The 19,009-nt window shown below is 38.8% G+C and overlaps 1 long non-coding RNA gene across 2 annotated transcripts; it reads left to right on the forward strand.

Moving 5' to 3' along the window:
* The first annotated feature begins 210 nt into the window (after window positions 1-210).
* LOC114262579 (uncharacterized) lies at window positions 211-2,546 on the forward strand. 2 transcript variants are annotated; one of them, XR_014342660.1, is made up of 3 exons: window positions 211-1,337; window positions 1,527-2,062; window positions 2,160-2,546. It is a non-coding gene; the product is annotated as an uncharacterized LOC114262579 (long non-coding RNA). The 2 variants fall into 2 exon arrangements; XR_003629427.2 differs by having other exon boundaries at window positions 559-1,337; window positions 1,549-2,062.
* The last annotated feature ends 16,463 nt before the right edge of the window (window positions 2,547-19,009 follow it).

Here is a 19,009-nt window from a genome sequence, read left to right on the forward strand (position 1 = left end):
CCAGGCGCGTTCAAGGCCAAAATGAACACAACAGTGAGAACCACGATGTGTTAGAAGATATTTTGTGTGAAATCTATTGTCTTGGCTTACACAAACGGCTGAACAATTCAAGGCATCGCGTCCATTGGTTAGCCAGTAAGTCCGATAGGTTATCACTAGGGAAGGTTCAAGGCCGAAAACTACCTATCTTGATGCAAGATATTTTCGACTTATATTCTTTCAATAAATTTGCATATTGTTGCATTTCCGTTGTCATCAAATTCCATTCATGTGGGGGATTGTTGGAAATGGTTATAAATTCTGGGTAAAACCAGAATTTTTTCCTAAGTTCGATCTATTTTTTTGGTGGGCCCCGTGCGTCGATTTTCACGGGTCAAAGTGGTAACGCGTTCTATGCCGCGTTGTGATTCACGTGGTATATTTGGTTGCTCAAAACCATTACCGAGTGAATGGGAAATTGAAGCCAAAGTGTGCACCATGGAAATAGAGTTTTGGTGGAAATTCCTTAAAGGTTTGAATAAGGCTTGTCCCACATTGATTTGGTGGGAGGTTTTGAAAGGGTTTATAAGGCTTGGGTTTGGTACTTGGGGTGTGCCCCAAGGGGTACCCAAGTGTTTTAGAGGGAGAGGTTATGGGCAAAATGGGCTAGACCCATTGGACCCAAAAATCACCACACACGCAGCCGTCCGTCTGGTCGGGCGGGCTAGGCCTAGGCTTGGGCGCGGGTGCGTGGTGTGAGGTTGGGTTGGGCTTGTTCGGCCCAATACTAATCTTTTGGGTCAAAAACATTTGAATTTAATTTTATTTTTAGTAAAATAAAATCCAGAATTCAAATTAAACTGGTTTGGTTTTTTCTGTACATCCAAACAGGGCCCTTCCCGTATTAAACCGGAAATAATCTGATCCGGATTTACTGTACACCCAAACAAGGCCCTTCCCGTTTTTTGCTACCTGTTTGAGTTATTAACAAATTCAAATCTGTTTGAATTCAAAACCAACAGGTATCATACCTGTTCAATTTAAAACCAAGAGCCACCTTTACATCTATAAATAGGACCACCCTCATTTGATGTTAAAATTCAGAAATTTCGTATTCCACCTCTGCTTATTCTATTCTTCATTTTGTTGCATTTTATTTCTGAAAGAAAGAGTGTAAACGCTTAGTGTGTTCGTAAGGCAAATAATTTGTAGTGCTGTTATTGTTTGTGGTAGATCATTTCATCCTGGGAGATAGACGTCCAAATTCTGAAAGCACCGTGGAGAGGACGAATCTGTCTTAAGGACACAGTGTCAAACACTGGACTTGATCAGAAAATAATTCGAAGAAATTAAATCATGTAAGTTATTTAATTTATTTTCAGTGTTGTTTTTATTTATTGTAATCAGATTTTAATTTTGTTTTTGTAACAAAATAAAACCTATTTTTATTTATTTATTTATTATTTCGAGTTTGATTTTTGTAATCAAACAATTTCTCTCATTTTCTTTATTTCTTTATATTCTTGTTGTTGTTTTGTACACAACAGAATTTAATCATTTTAAATACAGTGAAGATTGTCCAACACTATGTTCTTGGTCTCGAATTGCCATCACTTGGACAAGGTTGATGTTCTTGCCGCGTCTTTGAAGGTCAAGAAGGAGATGATTATGAGAACGAGTGAGTCTGTCAAGTATGAGAACATGACGTCAGGGTCGACGCCAGAGAGGATTTCTGGGTTGTTCATGGCGGATGGGACGCCGACATATTCACTCATACTCGATGGAGGTCCAACTACGAGTTTCGGAATGCTGACTCGGAGATTGGGTCCACTACTTCTTTGTCTCTCTTTTCATTACATTTTGTATGCTACAATTGGTTTATGTTTTGGTTTTTGGTTGGTCAATGTACTTTGGCCAGTGATGTGTTAATGCCTTTTGAATCCGTTGTTGGAAACCGAGAAACCAATCGGCGTGATGATATTCAATACAAAGGCTTGGTGTGCCTAAACTTCCTAGTTGGGTTAATCGGTTTGCAAATGCGGGTGATGCTGCTTCGGAAATAGCAAGAAACACTGCATCACGGGTGAGATTCTCGTACTCTGCTTCTGCAGTTATATATACCTCAAATCCAACAACATGTGCACATCGACGCTCTCAATAAATTGAATTTCTGTGGACAGTTTGTGGAGATCTTAAAGAAATGGAGCAGATGGTGTTTGTTTGTCAAGGTCTGAATCCGATGACTCGGACTGGTCAATTGGGTGGTTGGAACCACACGCCCTTGATTTCTAGAGTGATGATGAGGAAGACGATAGTTTTGCAGTGCTGGTTCCTTACTATAAATATGATTGCAAGGAGATGGAGGAGGGCCCAAATACTCACTTCTCAAGTGCCATCAAGAACTTCCCAAATAAGTATGCTGGTAAGACCCATTCTATCATCTGTAAAATTTCTCTTTAATTCTAAGTTTCTAGTTTGTTTTACTTATCATGTTTTATAGATCTTATACATGGTTTGGTTGTATTTTTTGGTTTGAGATAATAATAATAATATTAGAAAATCAAAAACGGGAAAAGGAAAAGGAGAAATATCTTTTGTTTTGTAGTTTTATTGTCATGAAATGGATTATGACATTTTTATTTCGCTAAGGTAAGGTTGTGAAAATTGTTTGAAGTATATAATACCATCATACTCAAAAAGAGTAAAGATATTAACACCTAAAAATCTATAGACTGAAGTAGTGATGTTTTAATAAAGGGGTAATAAAGCAGCAGTTTTATCCTTTTCTGCAAAGTATTATATTCACTTATGTTTCTTTTTCATGTCTTTATGATATTTGCTGTTCATAAAAGAAGGGAATTGTATTTTTTTCCTTTTCCCCAAAAGTGAAGTGTTATCTCACCTACACTCGTCTGTTTTAGTGGTTAATCTTTACATGATACTGTTTTTTCCTTGTCATTATCAAAATTATATTTATGTTGTGTAACTGGATGCAGTTATACTGGTATTGGTTTTCCCCGACAAAATGAAAATATCAATCAATGCTTGGTAACTATAAATATTATATTTGTTAGTTCCCTTTAATATCATGATAGGCAGTGCTTTTGTACCTGTTGGTAAATTTATATGGTTGTATAAGATAAATTAATTTGATGTCGATAATCAAATATATGCTGATAGAATTGATTGATAATTTTATGATTAAGTTTAATTGAAAATATTTTGTATACAAATACATATACTGTGAAATTTTCAATTAATTTGTGATTGTGATGATGACATCATCAATGAATTTCTTTTGGAGTATTATGAGAAAAATTATGTGTAAATAACTTTTGTTTGATTGTAGTAGTAGTGTTCGTGCAATATCAACGCAATCTGGATCATTGGAGATATTTAAACATGATAATTTAAATAACTGTGTCTTCCTTTTAATTGAACATAGATTGAAGAATCTTTTGTGTTGATTATTATTTTTTAATAATTAATGGAAAGTTATTTTTAAAGTAACTTTGAATTTTGTGAGATAGGATGTCTTCAATCTTTATTTCACTTGTGTGGTAGACTTGGTTTAACCATGAATCACGTTCTTAATTTGGGAGTTTATCTTTTGAATTAGTAAAGATAATTCCATTTTTGTCTCAAATATTTTTGAATGAGTTATTATTTGTGACATTGACACTTTTCTATAAATAAATCATGTTGTTTGTGCTAATTTATGTATTATCACAAATGTGGGAGAGCGAGATTAATGGAAAAATTATGATTATGATTGACTTGTTAATCTTGTCCATGTCTACATATGTTATAGAGTTGACAATTTGATATTAATTAGTTATCAAAGTGTTGATAAAAATGTGAACCTATGTGTTTTAACATAAGAGGAATTCTAACTATTCTTTGGAAAAATGACTAAAATTGGTGTGGTGACTGATAACTCCGTAATGAAATATTATATGAGTTAAAATATTTCATGGATGAAAGAAACTTTGGTAATTGTCGACGTAGTCACCAATACTGGATAAGACAAATAAGATGTAAATGTATTTATACAGCGATATTTATATTACATGTTGAGATTGAAATTAAGGGTTGCAGTAAACAAAAGGAAATTAATCATGGCGAAAGAAATGTTATTTGACAAAGTGTTGTGGCCACAACCGGTATTATTCATTTCTTTCTTGTACTGCAAAAGCGAGTTACGAAGTCTAATTGTATTTTAGACAAATTAGTATTGTGATTATATTTAGTGTTGTGGCCACAACCGTTATTAGTCATTTCTTTCTTGTACTTCAAAAGCAAGTTATGAAGTTTAATCGTATTTTAGACAAATTAGTATTATGATTATATTCACAAAGCAATTTACATCTTGTTATTTAGTTCAAGCATGACAAGTAATGATATATTCTGATTTATCTCAGAATTGTGGGAGTGTATTAATATTTTTGTGTAATTATACACCATCAAAAGAAATTAAGTTTCCTTGGAATGCTTAAAATTTCGTGGTGCTTGGAGGATTGCACCAAAGTAACGGTTCTGATTGTAGGTCCACAAAGAATCTCAATTCTTTTTGTACGACAAAGTTGGAGTAGAAGCAAATATGGTTTCATTAACTCCTAAGAATACCTCTATGTTTATTATTTAAATTTGAAAATAGGAGTGACATAGAGCAACAATAAGTCTCGAAGTAATCAAAGACTTAATACCGTAAGACATTTGCTTTCAGCTGTGAATATTGTGTAAGGATAATATAATGGATCCTCTAATTGCTCCATGATATATAACTAAGAGGTCAAACGAAAAATAGCGGCTGCTAAACAGAAGGTTTCACCAGAGAGCAAATACGGAAAAGTTCATCGAGGGGAATGTGATTAAAGCCTATTACATCAGAGTCATCATAATGGTAACCCTACTCAAATGACTAGAGATCCGAAGAACTAAGTTTAAAGGGACAGCTAAGTTATGTGTGGCTAGCCAGAAATCACTAAAGGAGTCTATCTCCTATCCATTCCTATGATGAGAGTGATATCTGCAACATTTGTTGTATATAGGGGACATAGGGTAAGCTATGCTTTTAATGATCACTTATATCTTAAAGACCCTCGAGGGGTATCTTTCAAGAGGAGTATTTAAGTGACTCGAAATAAGGATCACCTATATGAGTGTGAGGGGGCCGCTTCTATGAGAATTGATAAGGCAAAATTCTCTAAAGCACTCATGAAATACCAGGAGATGCCCAAGGCCAAAACGGGCACAATCGTGAGAACTAAACTGTCATGACCCGAAGCCGTCCCCGTGGGTTAAGGACATAACCGGCCAATAATCATAAGGTTACCTACGGCCTCAAACCAAACCAAACGTATTTTAACAGAGTTAACGGGGGCCAAACGGAAGCAATTTAAAGCTTTGTCCATAGAACTGTGCTTACATGGCACATCATAACAAACCATAAGTATGTACATTAATAACTCACAATAGAGGTATAGTACCAAAAGTTATGTACAGACAGGATCATCCAAAATTAAGTCAACCCATGAAAACTATATACAGACATGTCCAAAGACTTTGCCAACATGACAACACAAAACAAAATGACAAAGAGGCGAAGACGAGTCTCGTGCATGAGACGCAAGGGCTGACTCTTCAAAACCTTTGTTGTTCCACACATACTTCACTGGGGCTGGGTTTGGACTTCTCTTGGCTCACCTACAAACACATGAATAATAGCCCAGTGAATAATATCAAATAAAGGAGTTATATAAACGGTACGTAGAACAACATGCTTCAAACGGCTTTGGGCCCAATTCATATTTCTATTTAACATATATATATACACAATTTAAGTCAAGTGACTGTGGTTCCAAACATACTGGTCTTTGGCCCATTTATCTTCCATTTGTCATACTGGCCTTTGGCCCATTCAGATTTTCATGTCAAATTGGCCTTTGGCCCATTCATTCATGTGAAACTGGCCTCTTGCCCATTCATTCATGTCAAACTGGCCTCTGGCCCAATCATTTATGTCAATCGACCTCTGGCCTAATCATTTATGTCAATCGGCCTTTGGCCCAATCATTTATGTCAATCAGCCTTTGGCCCAATCGTTAATGTCAATCGGCCCTTGGCCCAATCATTTATGCCAATCAGCCTTCGGCCCAATCATTTATGTCAATCGGCCTTCGGCCCAATCATTTATGTCAATCGTTGTCCACCATTCAAATTAATGAACTTACAAAACTTACATAGAAGTAAACAATTGGACAATAATATATTTCAAATATCTTGTTAAGATATTACTCACAGTGATCGGCTTGTGGATTTGCCCTGGAGCTTGACCCTACACATCATATGGCACATATGGGTCACACACGATTCAATCCATTCTTAAATTCACACATTCCTCTTTTGGCTTCATTCTTATCTCTTTAACTTAATTACAATGCTCAATGCATGCCTAAGAGTACTTAGAAGTGAAAGAGGACAGAAAATGAAACACAAAATGTCTTTTCAAAATTTCAGAAAACAGGGTCCCCGCTCGAGAGTGGACTTCCCCGCTCGAGCGGACCCTTGAGGCCTGCAAAAGTACTGGTTATGTCGAATTTGCGCTCGATCGTGCACTCTAGCGCTTGAGCGGAAGACCTCTCTACATGGCTCCCCGCTCGAGCGTGAACTCCCCCGTTCGAGCGGACACCATGTCTGCAGAAAATACTGGGAACACGAATTTTACGCTCAAGCGGCGGTTTCCCCGCTCGTGCGGACATCAAAATTCTGGAAAATCCAGAACATGTTCCTGGGCTTCAATTTGATGTTCAAAGGTTTCAAATGCATGATTTTGGCTCAAACTTCACATATACATATTCTAACATGGTATAACCACTAAATTACAACACAATGAAGCTTAATTTCACAATTTAATCACATGCATGTCCCAATCTACACCAAATTCACTTTCAATATAACAATTTCATGCATTCAAGCTCATACTTCTTATGAATGGTACATGCACGTGAGATATAACTTCCATTTCAACTCAAATTGTACAAATGGTGGTCACAATCATGGATTCTAGCCAAGATTCTACATGGTTCATATTTTTCATGCTCAACTACACCAATTCATGGCAATTATACACATGCATGCATTCCATGACTTCAAATTCATCAAATACAACATAATTCTTGTTCTTGATCACCCTTTAACTTTGAATTCACAAAATTACAAGATTAAACTCATGAATTTATAATCAATTACTTACCTAGAAGCTCAATCTTCCCAATAGAAGCAAGTTCTTGAGCCTAGCCCTTCAAAGCTTGAGCACCTTAGCAAAATCTCCAAAATTGAACTCTCTCTCTCTCTCTCTCTCTCTCTCTCTCTCTAAATCCGATTCTCTCTCTCTCTAGAGGGAATTTCGGATGATGAGTTCAAAAGGAACAAAGTGAGGGTGTATAATGGCCTCTAAAAGCCCCATCTCAAATACATTATTCTAATGTAAAAATAATTGAGCACTAACCCATTAATTTAATCTAATTAATTTGATCCAAATCAATTTTCAATTAAATTTCACTGTAGGCTCTAAAAATTACGCCAATCACAATGGCGAAGTCAATTTCGGGTTCTGTGGCCAATAAGACCTTCAATTTAATTTCCAAAGTAGATAATCAAACAGATAGTCCTACGGTGAACAGATAGAAATTCAAAACCACATATATTCACATAATTGGCACACAAAATCATATTTGACACATAATCAAATTCATAATAAGGACCCATTAGCATAATACGGAACGGGGTTATCACAGTCTTCTTTCCTTTAGGAAGTTTGGTCCTCTAAACTTATTTCATCTTTAGTCGGACACCATTCGGAACACTTTTCATTCAACGGTTCCAATTCTTTTTGATAGCCATTACTTAGTCTCAAAATCATGCAACACTCTATTCTTAATCAGTTAGAGACTTATCTTTTCCTCCATACAAGGTTTGTATGGCGTCACACAAAAACTAGAGTGTAGGCTGTAGTTGTAAGCAAGGTCTGCCAACATTGAATAGATCTTCCAAATTCCTTGAAAAATCTACTGCACATATTTGGAGCATTTCTCTCAAAAGTTCTTTCTGATTATACATCAATTTGCAGATGGAAAGTAGCGCTGACTCACAATCCAGTTCTCATCGCCTCTTGAAGGCTTGTCAGAATTCAAACACATTTTAGGATCCCTCTCCAAAACAATAGATACTAGGACCCGATGCAACGAGCAATCTGGTCGATGTAAACAGTTGCTAGTCTATAAGCATCCTACGAAACTTTCACAGGGAGAAAATGAGCAAACTTAGTAATCCTATATACAATAACCCAAACGGGACTTATACCTTGGGTGTCCAAGGCAGCCCCATAATGAAACTCGTTATTTGGCTTCCAAAACGTGTTCTTGGGCTTCAATTTGATGTTCAAAGGTTCCAAATGCATGATTTTGGCTCAAACCTCACATATACATATTCTAACATGGTATAACCACCAAGTTGCAACACAATGAAGCTCAATTTCACAATTTAATCACATGCATGTCCCAATCTACACCAAATTCACTTTCAACATAACAATTTCATGCATTCAAGCTCATACTTCTTATGAATGGTACATGCATATGAGATATAACTTCCATTTCAACTCAAATTGTACAAATGGTGGTCACAAGCATGGATTCTAGCCAAGATTCTACATGGATCATATCTTTCATACTCAACTACACCAATTCATGGCAATTATACACATGCATGCATTCCATGACTTCAAATTCATCAAATACAACATAATTCTTATTCTTGATCACCCTTCATTTGAATTCACAAAATTACAAGATTAAACTCACGAATTTATAATCAATTACTTACCTAGAAGCTCAATCTTCCCAATAGAAGCAAGTTCTTGAGCCTAGCCCTTCAAAGCTTGAGCTCCTTAGTAAAATCTCCAAAATTGAACCCTCTCTCTCTCTAAATCCGGTTCTCTCTCTCTCTAGAGGGGAATTTCAGATGATGAGTTCAAGAGGAACAAAGTGAGGGTGTATAATGGCCTCTAAAAGTCCCCTCCCAAACACATTATTCTAATGTAAAATAATTGAGCACTAACCCATTAATTTAATCTAATTAATTTGATCCAAATCAATTTTCAATTAAATTTCACTGTAGGCTCTAAAAATTACGCTAATCACAATGGCGCAGTCAATTTCGGGTTCTGTGGTCGATAAGGCCTTCAATTTAATTTCCAAAGTAGATAATCAAACAGATAGTCCTACGGTGAACAGATAGAAATTCAAAACCATATATATTCACATAATTGGCACACAAAATCATATCTGACACATAATCAAATTCATAATAAGGACCCATTAGCATAATACGGAACAGAGTTATCACATAAACTGTGTCTGGAGATATTCTATGTGAATTCTATTATCTTGGCTTACACAAACGGCTGAACAGTTCAAGGCATCACATCCACTGATTAGCTAGTAAGTCTGATAAGCTTTCACTAGGGAATGTTCAAAGTCAAAAGCTACCTGTCCCGATGCAAGGTATTTCCTTAATGTACTCTCTCTTTGTCTGCATGTTTTGCATGTCCTTTCTGTAAATTTCATTCATGTGGGGGATTGTTAAAAAATTTGAATTTTAATTTACTCCAATGGTTGTGTCTCTTTGTAACACGTCCGCGAGGGACTTCGCTACAGTTCGGACTCGAATTGTCACGGTTCTTAATCTGAACCAAAGAGTCCAAATCTGGCAAATCGTTTTGAGAAAACAGATTTTTTGAAAGAAGTGCCAAACATGGACTGCTTTGCCAGATACAGAGTCGCCACCTAAATATTTTATTATAGGGGAATTTAGGAAACCCTGACTCGGTGCCAAAGGCCACGTGTCCGTCATCACCCAAGTTGCCTCGGCTCGGGAGCTTGGGTACGATTGGGGAAGGTCAGCTATGAGCACCCCCTCTCGCCCGATCCGAGGATTGGCCTCTACGAACCGTGATATCTTTTTTTGAAAAACGTTATGTGTTCTTATTCCGGTTATTAGCCTAGAATTACTATGTTATGCGCACAACAAACAAGTATAGACCAAATCGCCTAAATTGGAACAAAACATTACATGTTTGTTTTGAAAATAGTTTGCTACTCGCAAGTAGGCTAAAATGCAGGTTTTGCCACCCTCAAGTGGGCTTTAGAAAAGATGGTTTTGCCACTATCTAGTGGGCTTAAAACTCACAGTTTTAATGCGTTATCCCAATTTAGGTAATTCAACCTCCATCCATAGGCATTCAAGTAGTTGTATCACATAAGCAGCTAGCCTCATGGTAATCATGCAATTATGGCAACACTCACACGCATGCGGTATGCTAAAGCAAAAGGACTTACAAAGTACTCCAAGCCAAAACGGAAACTAGTTAGTAATCATATGCATGATCCTAGTTCATGTTAAGATGGATAATGTAACACATGCGGAATGTCACTAGAGTAGGCTCGGCTAGTCTATAAATGACATGTGAAAATGCACAAGTAGCATGTATTCAAGTTAGATTTGAAATACTTATGCAGTTAGTATGATGCGCCGAGCCTGGTACATGCAATACTGATGAATGATGCACGCATGCATAGCATAAGTTATGCTAAAGTAAACATGTCCTAATACTAACCATCAAAAGCAGGTAAGTAAAAGGGAGAAAGAAGTGGGGGTTGGAAGACATGCACACATGCACCCACACTTATTACAAATTCACCCTCGCTCGGAGGGACCAAAAGAATAATACAAATTAATTAACCTACAAGCTACTTAATTATTACAGATCAATTAATTAATTAACAAATTAACTAATCTAATGAAAGCAGTAAACGGCCTCGGGAAGAGGGCCCAATGCAATGCGCGCTTGGCTCCGCTCGGAAAGTCACTGCCATACACAAGTTTGCCTCTGCTTTGACTGTTCTGCTTCTCTGAAAATTGCACAACTTCCAAGGTTGCTTCTCTGAGTGTTGTGGGAAACTACCGGTTGAGTGAGATCATCACCGGCCATTTAGAATGGTCATCGGCTAAACATTATGCTCTCGGCCAAACCTATTTTGCCGGTTGGCACCCAACGCTGCCGGCCGGCCAATTCTTCCTACTGAAACCTGTTTGACAGCAGCAGAGGGCAGACAAGGCATGGCAATGTATTTCAAGCAAATATGTGCACCAACACACCCCTTATCATGCTTATGACTCAAAGGAGGGTGGTGCTTGACCCTCGGACCACCAATCGCGCATTTCAATGCGTGATGGCCCAAGAAACCAAGTTGTGCATTTTGATTTCAAATGACATGCAAACCAATTAAACACATAAAGCCCAACCTCTATCATACTCAATTCAAGAGGCAAAACATGCATGCTCTATACAATGCAACCTAGGCATGGGGGCTAAGTATGCAACATGGGCATGCAAGCAAGTAATGCACAATGCATGTTAGGTGCACAACCTAAATGAGCAAGCATGCAAGATATGGAATAATAATGGGAGTGACAAGCATACAAGATGTGATCTAAGCATGCAAGTGTGCAAGGCATGCATCATATTAAGCAACCTAAACATGCAACAACACACAAGTATGCCACAACACACAAGGTGAGCATGCATCAACATGCAAAGGATGGTCTTACACTAACTTGGACAGCTCTCTACTAGGTCCAAAACAGTGGCCAAAATGATGCAATAAAGGCATGAAAACACACACAAGCATGCATGCACAAGGCATTAAACATGGAGCATAAGCCATCAACTCTTCAAAGCATGAAAGGGATGGAAAATGCAAGTATGCAAGCATGGAACATGGACTGAAATGTGGTCTCCAATGATGCCAAATCATGAGAACAAGCCAAGTAAAGCATACTAGTGACCGACACACCTAAGGCTAGTAAGCTAGAATGCAAAGAAGCTATACAAAGCATGGAAAACATGAATCCAAAGACCCAAGACAGACCTTAAGTGTGTTAAAACATGACCAAAAACTTCACAAAGCTAAGCCAAAATATGCAAGCATGGTGGTCCAAAGGCAAGATGCATTTCTAGGCAAAATAGAGGAATACAAAGCAAGTGTATGATGCATGCCAAGGGTCAACAAACCAACATGGGACAGAGGTAAAACATGCTAAATAAACACCAAATACCTACTGAAATAGAGCCAACACATGTTAGAATGAGGTGCTCCTTTGGAAGGCTATGTAAGGGGTTGTTATACACATGTAAGAGGGACACTCAATATTACCAAAACAACTCTGGAAATGGCTTATGGGGGTCCTAAAACCCATTGAAAAATGCCTGAACCGAGCTCAAGAAGTGTGCAAATATAGGCCCCTTTGTAAGGCCAAAAAAGGCATCAAACAAGACAACAAGGAGAGGGGATGACCCTCTCCTTCTTAGGACCTTAAACCACCATCCTCACCACTGAAATCCCTCAAGATTTCAGTGGCGAGGAGGCCCAAACAAGGTGGCCCCGGAGCTCACTAAAAATGCACAAAAATGAGGCCAAACAAGGCCTGAGAGGGGTCAAACAACCCCAAACACCAAAGTGGTCTTAATGAAGTATCTTAAACACAAAAAAAAAAAAAAAATACTTTTTTATGTTATACACCAAACTCAAATCAACAAGAAAGATAGGCTAAAATGAGGTACAAGAAAGTGCTAAAAAGGGGAAGAAACTTACCCTTGAAGACCAAATTCGAGACCAGCAGCTTCAGGGGCCAAAAACCATCTTTTGGAGCTCAATAAACCCTCCCAAGAACCTCAGTCCAATGGTAGTGGTGTATGGCTATGAGGTGTGGTGCAATAGGCCAAGAACAAGGGTCTTTGAACACTCTAACACACCCAAATGTAAAGAGAGAGAGGGAGATATAGAGAGAGAGGGTGATATATATGTTGTATGTATGTATTAGGTCTGATTTTGCTGAACCAAAACAATGGAGGAGGATGGGTTTCTTTTATAGAGCAAGGAAATGGCATAAAGCTTCTCAAAGAAGCTATACAAAAGGGTCAAAGGGACCAAGCTTCTAAGAGAAGCTAATGCAAAGGTGAAAGCTTCTTGAGGAAGCCAAGACAAGGGGTCAAAGCTTCCTCAAGAAGCTTTGAGCAAAGGGTGCAAAAAAAGAGGGTCAAAAGGGGTGCAAAGGGTGCAAACAGCCACACACGTGCATGGGGAGCAGAGTCTGTGCATTCCAGCTGGCACAGCTGGCATCCATTCAATCTGTAGAATACTCCGGAAGGTCATCGGCTAGCAAACTTGGTCGGTCAGCCATCTTTTCTGGCCGGTCGGCCATCTATTCGGTCGGTCGGCCATTTGTTTTGGCCGGTCGGCAGGAAAAATCTGCTCTGTAGGTCCAACTTCAAACGGGCATAACTTCTTCATATGAACTCCTTTTCAGGTCATTCTTGTATCAAAATTGAAGCCCCGGAAGTAAGATTTCCAATGGAACCAGCCTTGCATCAAAATTCCAACTGTGCAAAAAGTTATTCTTGTTTTAGTGAAGGCTGCTCAGTTTCAGTCCAACCGGGATGATGCCCAACTTCAACCAATCATATCTCCGCCCTCCGGTCTCGGATTTAAGAGATTCTTGAATGAAAAATGAAGCCCCGGAAGTCTTCTTTCCAACGGTGGTGGCCTCATAGCTTAAATCAAAGTGTATAGACAAATAAGCTTGATTTAGCGAGGACTGCTCGTCCCTCTCTTAGCAATTCTTGCCTATCTTCTTCTCCAACTTGGCTTCTCCCCTCTTCTCCTCTTTTCTTCAACTTCAAACCCCTAAGCAAGGTGTTTTGAAAGATTTTTCAAAGATTTCATCTCTCTTTCATTCATTTCCACTTTGTCCTTGCTCGGTTTATCGAAAAGCACATTTTTTGACAAAATGTGAGCCTCGGAACATCGTAGAAACTTTATTTCAAAAATGTTTTGAAAGAGAGGGTTTTAAGGTCTAAAAACCATTCAAAATAGCTTTGGTCCAAAATGGGGTGTGAAGTTGGGATTTGACCCTCTCATTGCCGAAGAAATTGAACCTTTGCCCTGCACACCTTTCATCATCGAGCAAACCATCAGTAATGCCCAAGTCTTAAGGGCAGTAAAAAATGGGGTGTCTACACTCTTGAGATGGAAATGTGTGTCCTTTTGAAGGGTCACAACCTTTCTGAAGAGTCATGAAGGAATCTATAAATTCCATCTCTCTTACTTCTTTTTAGAAAAAAGGATTGCCACTCCTTATTCACTTTGCATTTATTCTTCATTTTTCTAGAGTCTAATTTTCCTATAAAGAGAGTACATGCACAGCGAAGTTCGCTAGGCTTGCAATAGTAGTGCTGCTAGTGCAAGACATTGATCGTTGTATCCTGGGAGATAGACGTTGCGGACACCCCATTTTTTATGGCCCTTACAACTTGGATGTCCTTTTAGGTACACCCAATGATGAGTCTGCTTGCTCGCCGAGCGCTTGAAGTCCTCAGCGGAACGCCACAACTTTGAGCCTTTTAAACCCTGCATCCATTTTGTCTCATTTTTGGACTAGGCCTTTAACTTTCTAGCCTACAACCTCTGGTGGCCTGCCGGCCATCCCTAGAGGCTGCCGGCCATCATTTTTGGTCGGCCGGCCATTTATGTGCCCTGCTGGCCACCAATGATACCTTGCCGGCCACCACTGATGGTTGGCCTGCCACTAGTGTTTTCTGCAGATATTTTATGCCAATTGTACCAACTGTTTGCACAGATGCTTGCATTTGTCCACACGTGGAGGGTTGGATCTCCTTGTATAGATTTCATGTTTTCTATATCCGGGACCCCCTCTCTCATGTTTTAAGGTTAGAAAATTTTAGACGCAAAATTTTTTCTCTCTCTCTACAAATCCTCTACACTTTTGCCAACTTACTCTACACTCTTGCCTATACTTCCTTAACTAAACTTGATCACCTTTGAGATGAGGTTCCTTGAGGCCTTCTTGGAGCTCTAGAAGTTAGTTTTGGCTTGAATTGTTGCCTAGAATCACTCTTCTCTTCAAGAGGTATAATATTTGCTTTGTTAGCTTACTTTGCATACTTATTTTCTTATCTTTTTCCCACTGTTTTGAGTTGTTTTTGGGCTATAAAAACTCTGGCAAAGTGGGATGAAATTTGTGGTTTGAAGCCATTTTAAGATAGGGGTGGTTCACCCTTTTTTGTACCTTGTTTGTAAGGCTTTTCCACTTGTGTTTCCCACTTTCAAACTGTCTTTTTCCAAGATTTTAAACACTGAATTTCAGAGCTTTTTCAGTGGTGAAAATCATATTTTGAAGTCCAAATTTGGAGGGGTTAGCCTCCCCTCCTTGTGTGTTGTTTGCTAGCCTAGTTGGTGCCATGTGTTAGTTTATTTTAGCTTAATTCCAACATGTTTCGGCCTCTGACCTAGACTATTTTAACTCTATTTTGGTTGGTTAAGTCACTTGAATCTTGTTTTGCATGCTTGTAGTGTAATAGTTCTCACAAGCTTGGTGTTTTAGGCCATTAGACAGCACTTGTTTGAGTTGATAGTACTTATTTTGGGCTTTTTATACGTAATTTCAACAAGTATAATCTCTGCAACCTCCCTCCTTTATTGGATTTTAATTTTTCTTTGAAAGTTGTTTCAAGTCATTTGTTTTCCTAAGTGTGAAATTGAGGTTTCATACTTAATGGTTTAATCCCTTAGGGGGTTCATTACCAATGGTATGATGCTTCTTTCATACCTAAAGCAACTTGTGTCTTGAACTTTTTTTTTCCATTAGAGGACTTTAACTCACCTTTTGGACTTAATTGGATTAAGGAATGGTTAGTAAAGTAAAATGGGTAACTAAAACTTGGGACTAAAAGTGAGCAAGATAATAACTTGTGTGTTCAATCAGACGTTAATTGAACACAAGGAAAATTGGAACATTTCATACTCAAAATGATGAAATGTCTCAAGTTTCCTAGGTCTTCATTGCCTTTGATCATGCATGACAGGGTGATGATTTTTGGTGTGTCTTATGTTTCATTTATTGAGCTTGCACATTTTGAATCACAAGCCATCATGCAATGAAATTGCTTGAATTAGTGGTTTGTGGCTTAAGTTCATAACTCCTTGGATTTGCTCATAAAAAGGGGGGATGAGTTGTGCAAACAATCTGTGAGAATGCCTTCCTTTTGCTCTGTTTGTCCTCTGTTGCAACAAGATGAACTAGTGCATTAGTGGCCAGCAAGTGGCCGGCAGAGCACCATTGATGGCCGGTAGGCCACTTTTATGGCCAACAGTCTTTACCAATGGCCGGCTGGTCACTGATGCAAATCTCACCAGAGAGTTGCTAAGGTGGAGCAAAATGGTTCTGGAAATGTTCAACTTTGCAAACAGAGGCTTTCGAGAGCAAAATGGAGGTCTTCTCGGGTGATATCCCAGCATGCGCATGCACATCTTCCATTTCCCGAGGCGGAGTAGTGGCAAAGTAGTTAAATACTTTAATTACTTAGCTTACTTGCATTTGTGTAATTTAATTAGCTTACTAGTTAGTTAATTCAAAGTGTTGTAATCATTAGTTAATTAGTTTAGCTATTTATTTCATTAGCCTAATTAGCTTAGCTTAGCTTTATTCGTTCAGATTCTCCTTCGTGAGAGCATAATGTAATAATGTGCATGCCTTCCAACTCCACGTCTTTCTCCCTTTTATTTATCCCCTTATGATGGTTAGATTATCAGCATCACATTTCAATTAGCACATCGCATATTTGCATCAATTCATTTGTTTTGCATGCACCGAGGCTCGGCGCATCATTCAAACTGCATTGTTGTTTAAATACATTTGATGAATACTTGTTTAAAATGCATGCTATCAAATTGTTGAAAATAACATGCCATATTAGTAACCGAGCCTATTAATTGCATATCGCATGTGTTGTATTAGACATTTGGCATAGTTAGGAATCATGCATTTTTCTAACTCATATCTTCTTAACTTGGAATACTATGTGAGTTTTTAGTGCTTTAGCATACTTGCATGAGTGTGAGTGATTGCCATGTCTAGCATGCTTGCTATGAGGCTAAATGCTTACTTGTTAAACTGCTTGAATGCCTGTGGACAGAGGCTTGTTGTTTGAATTGGAACAATTCAATAAATGTATGTTTTAAGCCCACTTTGTTGAGTGGAAAACTCACAACTTTAAGCCCACTTTGTTGAGTGGCAAATTCTCAAGCTTTAAGCCCACTTGAAGTGGCAAATTCAAACCCCTTTCTCGGAAAACAAATATGAATTGAATTGTTCCAAATTGAGCAAACTAGTTTATACTTGCTTGTGCGCATCACGTAGTAATGCTTGCCTAATAAACTAGAACAAGAGCATATAATGTTGATAAAAATCATATCAAGATTAGTAGAGGCCGATCTTTGATCGAGTGAGCGGGGGTGCTCAGTTCGTGACCTTGCCTTCTCGTACCTAAGTTCCCGAGCCGAGACAACTTTGGTGTTGACGGACACGTGGCCTTTGGCATGAGTCATGGGTTTTCTAAATTTCCCTAAAATAAAATATTTAGGTGGCGACTCTGTACCTGGCAAAGCAGTCCAATTTTGATAATTTTGATTCACAATCAATTTTTCAAAATGATTTGCCAGATTTGGACTCTTTGGTGTTTATCAATTTCACATTGCACTTGTGAGGTTAGATTCAGAGCCACGGGAGTCTGAACTGTAGGGCTTCTTTCCAACCTCCGAAATGAGGCGCGAAAAGCCGAGCTACAGTTTCTGGCAACTCTGCTGGGCATTTAGAGAACTTGACTCGAACTCATGATATGTCATTTTATCAACACTTATGTGCTTCTTTGCATTTTCATTTACATTGGTGTGCCTAAGTCACTGTGTTTGCCATCTGCTATTCTTGGACGGTTTGTCGGAGGCTCGCTTGGAAAAGCTTGCCAAAAGGCTGATTGGTCGCGGGCTCTACCACAATGGGAACACAACCCTTGGAACTGGACTACCAGTGTACCGTTTGATCCTCCTTTAACTTCTCGGTGTTAGGTGTGAGAGGTCTATTAGGTAGTCTTGCTAAGGTATCCTTTTTGACCAATCAACCTAGTTGCAAATCGAAAGCCGCAGAGATTGTTCCAAACTAGGAACAGGTTGCTTACTCGAATGCAGGATTGTGTGAAACACTTTGTTTGAATAGTGAACTCTAGCTCCTGATGAAACTAGGACAGGGTAACCTTACCCCCTCATAGGGGTGTTTTGGTTCTCACTTAACTGTTATGTGCTTTTAGAGTGAAACTCTACAGGAACGTGCATATCAGCTGCAAGTTTGGGTATCAAATTTGGGGGCAAAAATCAGTGTTGAGTACAATCCTATAGCTTTTGATTATAACTGTGTGTTGATCACATCTGAGCTGAAGTGCTCTGCGGTTTCTAATTTTTGTTTTCCTTTTGCTTTATTTCTTTTTGCAAGGTAGTTTATCACAATTGGTTCGGACAGTTTGGTTACCCCACAAGCACTCTAGACCCGCGTGAGGAGACTTTACCGATCCAGAGATCTTGTCAAGAGACAGCCTGTGTTTGCTTTACTCCCACCGATTACTATACGGAGGAGGGTTAGGCATAATTCACCAGTCCTACAATCACCTGCATCTAGTCAGGACCAATCTTCTACATCCAGTACATTCAGGCCAGCCAGAGATTATTCGCCTGCTCAAATGACTTAATACCCTGCAGCCAGTATGGAGGACTTGATTCATCATCTCCAACAAACAGTAGAAACCATGTAGCAAGATGCTGCCCGTCGAGCTGAAGCTACAGCCCACCAAGCTGAAGTGATAAACAGGCTGCAGCAACAGTAACCACAACCAGCAGTAGCCTCTGTATCCCATGCACCTCCAATGGGTATTCTAGCACTCGGAGTCACTATCAATGTGTAGACTTGACTTTCTTCGTGCACCCCCCTTTTGGAGAGGCACGGATTGGTCCTACAGTTCGGACTCCTGTCACGGTTCTGAATCTAATCTCACAAAGTGCAA

Source organism: Camellia sinensis, chromosome 10 (genome assembly GCF_055761805.1).
Source record: "Camellia sinensis isolate YWXY chromosome 10, ASM5576180v1, whole genome shotgun sequence".
In the NCBI taxonomy this organism is placed as follows: domain Eukaryota; kingdom Viridiplantae; phylum Streptophyta; class Magnoliopsida; order Ericales; family Theaceae; genus Camellia; species Camellia sinensis.